Genomic DNA, 9289 nt, shown 5'->3' on the forward strand with positions numbered 1-9289 from the left:
CTTGTGCGGTGGTTCGTGCCGCGCGCGCTTTGTTGGAAGCATTTTTCTTTTGTTTTTGGACATCATGACGCAAGTTTTAGTGAAATTGCTCTATGAAGATAAGTGGGATGTTTATCCGTTGAAGACGTTTGCTGACGCAGCTACTGGTCTTCGGGTGATGTTCGAGCCTGGCAGTTTTGATGAGTTGCGCGGCAGAATTCATGATGGAAGGAAGGCGAACAAAGCCGCAGCCTAACTTCTGCACACAGGTAAGTGATTTCGTTTTCTTGAGCACATAGCCGCGTTTTTTTTTTCACTTGGACGATCGTGAGATGTTAAGCACACCGTTCACTTTCTGCAGGCAAACCGCATGCCCTGGAGCGAAAGCGCGCGAAGCTAGCGCTTGCTGCCGCCGCTGCTTCGATTGAAATGTTCGTAATATTATCTACTAATTTGCTATCACAATCGATGCTTCGCCTTTGGAGCGACACTGCGATATTAAAAAAAATATTCTTAATCTGTAGTGGCTCATCGTATACCTTAAGGCTAGTGTGCACATTTTCTCGCGTAGTCGTTAACTGCGCCTCTATTTGCGTTGTGGCTAATGTCGCGGTGTGCTGCAAAATATATTTCGCCTTTTCGGTATGTGCGGAGAACAGCCTACCGATAAGTCCTGCATCGGCGCGATGATTACACGGATACACATCGTAAATGAACAGAGGCATGGTGGCGACGTCGGCAAAGCCGCCGACGGGCTTGCCTTATCACACATCGCCACCCCAACCGCAGTAAGCATATTTATCAAACGTGACGTGTTGCCGTTTAAGGCGTACTGCACGCTTTTAATAGGCGATAACTCAAGCGCGCCGCCGTTCTCTGATACCTCTTTGAGCTGGGCCGACTCGAATGTGCGTTGCTTGCAGAAACGAAAGGAACGCCAGACGGCTCATCGGCGCCTCAAGCTAAGCGCCGCACTCGAGCACCGTTAGCGCGGCGAGGAATGGCACGTTCATGAAGATAGCTCACTGCACAGGACGCGTACGGAACGCGCGGCACACAAATCGCGCGGAATGTTCTTAGCCACGCAGCAGCGGATACTAAGCTTCAAAGAAGCGGTGCCGGTTCTCACTAGCACGCTCGCGCGCGCATCGCTCTCGGCGAATTTTTAGGTCTGCCCTGCTGCTCCCGAAGATTCGGACTGCTGCTTGGTATCGGCTGTGTACTATAGCATGGTCTTTCGTGTTGTGAGAGAGCCGGGAATATATTTCACCGGTGTGAAACAAACATCGCTGTGCGTATCTTTGGTAACATTTACTGTAACAATCCATTTCATCATTTTCGCGACGCCCTCTTGAAAGAGACGCAAATCTTTAATTGCCAGTGTAGTGTGTACTAATATTTAGTGCGTGGTTATGTATATTGTGTGACAGATTTTTAATTTGCATTATCTAATTCTGTCTACATTCCCTTCTCTACAGGTTACACATGCACCAAAAGCCCAGGTGCTAACGTGTCGTTCGTCAAGAACAGCTTGGCGTCGTTTCTCGCAAGAGACATCCATTGATGTGCAGCTGATTCACCAGGAAGCTCGCATCTCTGTTGCCACTCTGCGTCAAGTGGGATTTTAAACTATTTTTTTATTCTGCCCTGTGGTATACGCTGTGACGCTGTGAAGACTTACTTTCATGGACGCTGTGAAGGCGTACTTTCGATGTGTTCTGCCTTTTAGTTGTAAAGAATTGGCTACCTTGTGAGTGGAGGTAGTTCCTTTTTCTTGTGAGAATGTTTATCAGCCTAACCAAGTGGTACATGCGTACTTGAAACAGCAGCACAGATGAGGATAATGAAATAAGTAGGAACACATACAAGCGCCGACTCAACTAGAAGTTTATTCTTGAAGACAGGTTGTAAACACATTGGAACTTGACAAAGATAAGAAACCATGTATGCGTGGCCTTTGTGATTAAACAAAATTGTGTTTTCTGCTGTAAGGGGTAGAACGAACAATTGTTTCATCACAAAGATCAGAACACAAGAGAAATTATGGAAGCCTTATTTATTGATTGCAAAGAAGACAAATGCATAAGCTATCTGTTGCTCTTAATGGGAAAGAGTTGGGATTTTTAAAACAGCTCTCCTTGTTTGGTGGTATCACTTATAGGACATCTTTCACTGTTTTTTTTTTACCTGCATATTTATACTACAAAACACGTCTTTCATTCCTTTTTTTGTTGCACCGGGCTGTCTGCCACGCATGCATGGCTATTTCTTTGTTAAGTTGGCCAGTGTGCTTAATATCTTTGTCGTCGCGAACAAACTTCTAGTTGAGTCAGCATTATTGTGTTCCTACCTTATTTCACCGTTCTCATCTTTGTTTGAGCTGTTTGTAAAGTATGTACACACACCAAATTACCAAAGTATCCGTAAAATTGAGATACATGAAGTTATTTGCACTATTCATTTCTGCAAGAATGGTATAGCTTCTCATCTCGTTTGCTCTTAACGTTGTTGTACAGTTTTTGTAATATATAAGCCTGGAAAGACGTTTTCTGTCAGATTAAATATGCATGTATGTCACTTTCGATATATTTTTTCAACATGGGTAGTGCAGCTCCTTCCGTCTTTCAGTTACTGCTTTGTCGCAACTTTTATATATTTTATGCAGCGAAATGCTGGTGGAATTATATATATTTATGTGCGCAAGTGTGGTAAATGGTGTTTTGTATGTGCATTTATTTGCGTTTTTTACTAGCCCTCCAATCTGGCTGTACAGTTATTGAAACCTTTTCTCATGCTTTATAATGAGTCGTTCTGGGCTCTTTGATGATGCAGGTGACCATTTATTTCACTGTTGGGAATTGCGTTAGCTGTGTGTCACTCCAGTTGTCTGTGTATTTTATGTCACTTTATTATATCATTGAACGTATTAGCCTTGCATTAGCTTTTTATTGACCGAGGTACCAGTTAGTTGCTGTGTAGGGTGAAAGAGGCCCAAAGAAATGATTTCATTAGCTTTGTTCAAGTCCAGAAAAAAATTCACTGATGAGCTCACTAAATTAGAAAATGCCACCAGTAAACTCTTCCGTACCCAAAAGTAACACAAGAAATTAAATACTGTTCACACTCGAGAGGGAAACAGCGCGAAAAAACACGACAAGAAGGGAGACACACACCAGCGCTTCTTGTCCCTTCTTGTCTTGTGTTTTTTTTGCGCTGTTTCCCTTTTGAGTATGCACCGACTAGCCCAACCCTCTACTGTCTTGAAATACTGTGCAGTTCTTGACTTATGCCAGGGAGGTAAGCTGCTTTTACAGCACAAATGTTTTAGAAGTTTACCTCTGAAAAACACGATTCAGGTGTTTTGTATATATATACATGAAGTCATTTGTTTCCAGTTTACTTGTTATTTTGCCTACTCACAGGCAGCCGTAAACCCTTCTGTGAGTGTTTACTGGGTGTGTGAAGCATTTTACTGTAAGGTATCCAGTGGTCTTCATTTTTGTATTTCTGCATGCAAGCCAAGAGTTCATGTGTTCAAAGTTAGTTACAATGGTATGCTTAAGGTCTGCCTTTGAGTCACTTGACTGTTGTTTTTACAAAATATATTTTTTTCTGCTGTAATTGTGAAATATAATTCTTTCTGCTGTAATAAACTTCAAGTTGAGTGAGCATTCCTGTGTATTCTTATCTTAATTCAGCATTCGCATCTCTGTTTGAGCTGCTGTTTGTCAAGTGTGTACATACACCAAATTGCCAAAGTGCTCGTAAAATTGACACATAAGGCTATTTGCATTGTTTATTCCTGCAAGAAGGCTATAGGTTTCCATCTTCCGTTTGTTTTTAACATTGCTGTACATCTTTGTAGGTCAAGTTCAAGGAGTCCCTTAGGTAGCCAATAGGAGTGATAACTTTGTAAAATTTATCAATTTCATCCATCATCATCGTAGTTTTAAACCCACTAAGTTCTACTTTTCAGTTCTCATGACCCTGCTTTGTGCTGTGCTGTACAGGCACAGGAAGCTTTTTTTATGCTGTAAGTGCAGGTGGTGTTGTATATCTTTCAGAAAAAATCGTTGCGAGTTTAACTAGGCATGTGTACGCTTTTGCTACATTTTTTCAGCATGTGTGCTATAGTTCTGCTCCCTTACACTTAATAGCACTGTAGGCACTAGCGTATGTCTTCAGGTTTCATACAGTTGTGCCTTATATAATGTAATAATGTGTCATGTGCACGCTATATTACATATTAGGGTACATGAAATATGTCAGTCGCTCCTTTGCTTCCGTTCGGATTAGGGAAAGTTATGTGAAGAGGCACCGGGGCATGCAAGTGCAAATAGCAAAGCAATTTCAAAATTAAGTGCACTAAAATGCCACAAGCCCAACAAAATATCAATGATATTTCAGTGGCAATTTTCCAAATATCAATGCCATCTCAACAGGTGCACAATGTACTTTTCAATGCTGTGTCAATAATCACTCAACAAATGGTCAACAGAACAATCACAACAGCATTTCAAGACTGCATCAATGGAAACCCAACAGAAATTCAACAGAAATTACACAATGACCTGTCTAAGCACAATGTGCTTTCATTACTAACTCAACAACTATTCAACATTGACTCGCCCAATTGTGTTTCAATAAAATTTCAGTGGCCAATATTCAAGAGCCCTCAACACTTTGCTCAGTGATATCCCAACAAACTCCCAATGAATGCTCAATAAGATACTCAACATTGACCAATGATATTTCAATGCATTCTCAACAAAAATTTTTGTAAGGGGTAGCAGCACCAACGAGACAACGCGCAAAGCTCCTGCCGACGCGGTCCGCGTTTCCCCGTTTCCCCGCGTTCGCGCCGAACGCGCGCGGTGTCCGTTACTGCAGCAGGCGCTTCTGGCGGCGGCTCGGCACGTTTCGACCAGCCACGCCGCGGCGAATGTGGAGGCGCAGCTTGGCCGTGACGTCACCGGGAAGGTTAAGCTCAGAGCCGCCGCGACGGTGGCAGAACTCTCGTTCACTCTGTGGCGAGTATATGTAGCCTTGACAAGGGACGACCAAAGAAGATCCGGACACTCTGAGAAGAAGCCGCTCATCTTTAAGGACGTCGCGCAGCCAAGCAAGAATGTGCGCGTCGGCAGCGAATCGATTCGGAATACCGTGCCTAGCAGCAGTTAGCATTGCTTAGGAAAACTGAGCCCAACCTAGTAAAATCTGAAAGAAGCTAGGCCGATCACCAGCTCCGCTGTTTACTCCAGCCTTGTACCACTATTGCAAGCTGCCCACATTTTTTATGGCTCATTCAACCCGAAGTACACATGACTGCTCATGACTATCCAGACAAAAGCAGACTTGTGATCGCCAACTCCCCAATATCATTGTTATCTTATATGAAAGATACAGCTAGTACGCACAAATAAACACCGACGGACGGCTCACTACTACCAAGAAGCTGAACTGTCGCTCTTGTCATCCCCACGAGAGCCATCACCACCAATTTCACAATATCTTACAGGACAACATCGACAGCTGCAGAAGTAGCCGCCCTCCATTTATTATTGCACTTCACTGATGGCTAACATCCACGTAAATGGTCAGTTTTCTGTGACTCGAAGGCTGCACTGAAGAGTGTAATGTCAGCATTGCGTGGGGGTCCACTTGAACAATTGCTATTTGATAATGCAGGAGCGGTACACCACATAGCCGAGAAGAGACACTACGTCATCTTTCAGTCATTGTAGCATTATTGACAATAAACGTGCGGATGAAGCGGCTCGGTTAACATGCCGACAAGCCCAATATTTATCAATCCCACTTTCAAGGACGGATGCGGCAAGAAAACTTCGCATATCTGCAAGCCAACGCACGTTATCTGAGTGGAGCGGGCCCAAAGTCAGAAATACGCGACTGCATTCCCTGGGCCTTGCACTAAGTCTTCAGATACCATCAGGATATCTCCGAAGAGACGCGGCCATCTTATGCCGGATATGGTTGGGCGTGGCGTTCACCAATGCCTTATCCCTCCACATAGGAATAGTCGACACCGCAGCCTTTGACCACTGCGGCGGAGAGGAAACCATGAGCCATGTTCTTTGTCAGTGTCTGCGGTATTGTGCGCACAGATGCTCATTTACCGATTTGCTTAACAAGTTCGACAGCCAATGTCTGCCGGAAAAATCAATCCTCCAAACTAAAGCGATGAAACGGGCTAGATGGTGCACGTTCATGATTACGTTGCGTTGAGTTTTGTACTGGCAAGAATATGATGAAGCAGGAATTCATCGCGTTGTATATTAACGTATTCTCTAACAAAAATAAAGAGTTGGTGGTTTGCGCTTCGTCCGTCTGCGTCCTTCACGTCCTCGTGATCTTTTAGCCACAGTAAAACTCTGCGTACGTAAACACCAATGTATACATGTGTCTATATCTTATCGGAAGAGCGATAAAACACTGCGGTCCTTTTTTGCGATCTACCGGACTCAGTGAACACCTCTAGTGCTTCTTGTTTTTTTTTTTTTGCTCGCTTTATCTCTTCTTCCTTTCGTATCAACCCCCTTTTCTTCAACTCACGTGCGTGCAAGTTCTCAGTCTTTGTATTTCATAGGCAAGTGCAAAGAAGGAAGGCGTTTTTAATAAAATTCAGCTTATTCCGAGTCAGAGTTCCTAATAGTTTGAAGGTAAATGAACCGTTAATATTGCGTAATTTTTTGGTATTTCAAAATGCTGTCTACACTGAAGCAATGTCACTATAGATAAATCATTTAGATGTATACTTCGCAGTTTCTTTCTTCTGCCCAACAGAAATACACGCTGAAGTGGAGCGGAACAAAAGTTTTTGGGAGCATTTGTTTTTTCAAGTGCTTCTGGAGCACTGACGTCATGGCTACAAATTATGCCTCAGAGGGCAATGTCACTGAGATGATATCGCCGACATAGCCTGGCATGAGATCGCTAGCTGTGTGATATACCGATGCGCCATTCTTTCCCCTTAAGTACGCATGAGAATGAGGAGGGGGGGAAGTACAGGCCTGAAGCATGATGCCTTTCTACACACCACAATACAATTTGCTGCACATCCGACGAATTAAGGGCTGCATAACTAAAGTAAAGTGGGGATTGCTACCTAATGAATACCACAAGAAAGTCGATGCAAGATTTTTGTGCTGCAAGACCTCTGCTAAGTACTACATCGTTCTCGGGTAATAACTCTGCTTATCTGGTTTTCTGATGAGACAGTTTTGTTTCAACTGTACAATGTCATGATGCATAAAAAGTGTCGAATACCAGAGTTTTGTCTTTTATACAACAATCCGCTGACCTGCCTGGAAATGGCCCGCGCTGAGCGATGAAATTGCTGGAGGTCGCTTGCGATTCAGACTTGTTACCAAACTGGAGCCCCGACAAAGCTGTTGTGACATTGTTGGTGCAGCGTTCCAACGTCGTATTCATCCTCGGTGGTTCCAGTCCTGACAGCGTTCGGCCAATGGTTTGCCATATTTCGAGCACAAAGACGAGTGACGTGGCCACTGCCGTGCCCTGCAAGGAATTTCGCGAAGGCTCAAATTCTATGAGGACCTCAACGCAGAAATCACAACCTGCACACCTCACAACCTGTAGCTTACGCCTTCGTTTCTTTCCAGTAACTTTATATACCTGTATACTGAAAAATATAACATAAAAATGTAAAACAGAAATTGACTTACTTTAGTGTTGGTCCATGGAAGGCAAACGGCCGCAATAACCATACCTGCAAATGGTCCGGAAGCCCCACTGTACAATGACATGAGGATCTGCAAAGGTGGTCCATAATTACCTGTCATCACATCTGGCAACCAAGTAGGCGATCACGTGCTCTATTTTTAAACAATCATGGCATGATACACATTTTTCTCACAAAATTTATTCGATGGAATGAATAAATAGAAAGTGTCCAATATTCATAGATAGTGATAGCGCCACAATGCGTCAGGGTGGGAGCACGCATGTATATGCCCTACAATCTAGCCCTACAATCTAGCCAATAAAAAATGAACTGTGGCATTAAACGTCAGCCATCTTTTTGAACATGACAGCCAACAAATGTTTGCTGTCGGCACATGCTGTATTCTTTTAATATTTTTACCTAATAAAGGGTATGGTTTCCTAGTCCTAGTCAGTACTGTATACGTCTTTCTTTCTACGTCCTTTGTAACCGTGCACTGTTCAGTTGCACTTTGTTAACCCTCGAAGTTCTTCCCCTTAAGTTAGCACAGGCAGAATGCAATGATTGTGCACTTCTCTTTCAACGGAAGTGGTAAGCTCCCAGTCAGGATTTGGCAATTTCTGCCGTATGCACTACAACCCCAATTTTATTCTTCTGTAGATTTTCCTTCTCATGATCAGGGTCCCCGCTGATGAGTAATTGACCTAGATAAACATACTCCTTTATAGACTCTAAAGGCCTGACTCGCAAGCTTGAATTCTTCTTCTCTGTTGCCAGGCTATTGAACATTATCTTGTCTTCTGCGTATTCATCTTCAAACCCCACTCACTTTCTCAATTAAGCGTCCTCAATCATTTGTCTTGCAATTCGTCCTCATTGTTGTCTAATCACTGGGACAATGTCATTGCAAACAAAAGGTTGCTGAGATATTCGCCGTTGATCATCACTCCTAAGCCTTCCCAGGCGAAGAGCTTGAATACTTCTTCTACGCATGCAGTGAATAGATTTGGAGAGGTTGTGTCTCCTTGCTTGACCCCTTTCTTGATAGGTAATTTTCTACTTTTCTTGTGGAGAGACAAGAGATCTGTGGAATTGTAGATAGTTTCCAAGATATCCACGTAGGCCCCCTGCACTCTTTGATTACGCAATGCCTTCATGACTGCTGATATCACTACTGAATCAAATGTCTTCTCATAATCTACGAAAGCCATATAGAGAGCTTCATTCCACTCCGCATATTTTTCAATTACGTGATTGACGACATGGGTACGATCCGTTGTAAAATCTCATTTCCTGAAGTCAGCCTGTTCTTTTGGTTGATTGAAGGCAAGTGTTGCACTGATTCTATAGGAAATTAGCCTGGCTGAATATTTTATTTATTTACAATACTGAAAGCAAGCTATTGGGGAGCCAATAATTCTATTATTTAACCTCTCTCTTTCTCGGCATTAGTATAATGTTGATATTCTTCCAGCACTCCGGTACATCTGAAGTGGCGAGGCATTGCGCATAAAGGGCCTCAAGCTTTTCAAGCATACTGTAGTCTTCATCTTCGATTAAATCAACTGCTATTCCATCTTTTTCTGCCGCTTTTCCCCCCGACTT

At 43.2% G+C, this 9289-nt stretch overlaps 1 long non-coding RNA gene across 1 annotated transcript; it reads left to right on the forward strand.

Annotated features, from left to right (window-relative positions):
- LOC125941879 (uncharacterized) lies at window positions 1–2467 on the forward strand. Its single transcript, XR_007464660.1, has 3 exons — window positions 1–248; window positions 341–410; window positions 1458–2467. It is a non-coding gene; the product is annotated as an uncharacterized LOC125941879 (long non-coding RNA).
- Window positions 2468–9289: the final 6822 nt, after the last annotated feature.

The sequence above is a fragment of the Dermacentor silvarum genome, unplaced genomic scaffold, assembly GCF_013339745.2.
Source record: "Dermacentor silvarum isolate Dsil-2018 unplaced genomic scaffold, BIME_Dsil_1.4 Seq520, whole genome shotgun sequence".
Taxonomy (NCBI): Eukaryota; Metazoa; Arthropoda; class Arachnida; order Ixodida; family Ixodidae; genus Dermacentor; species Dermacentor silvarum.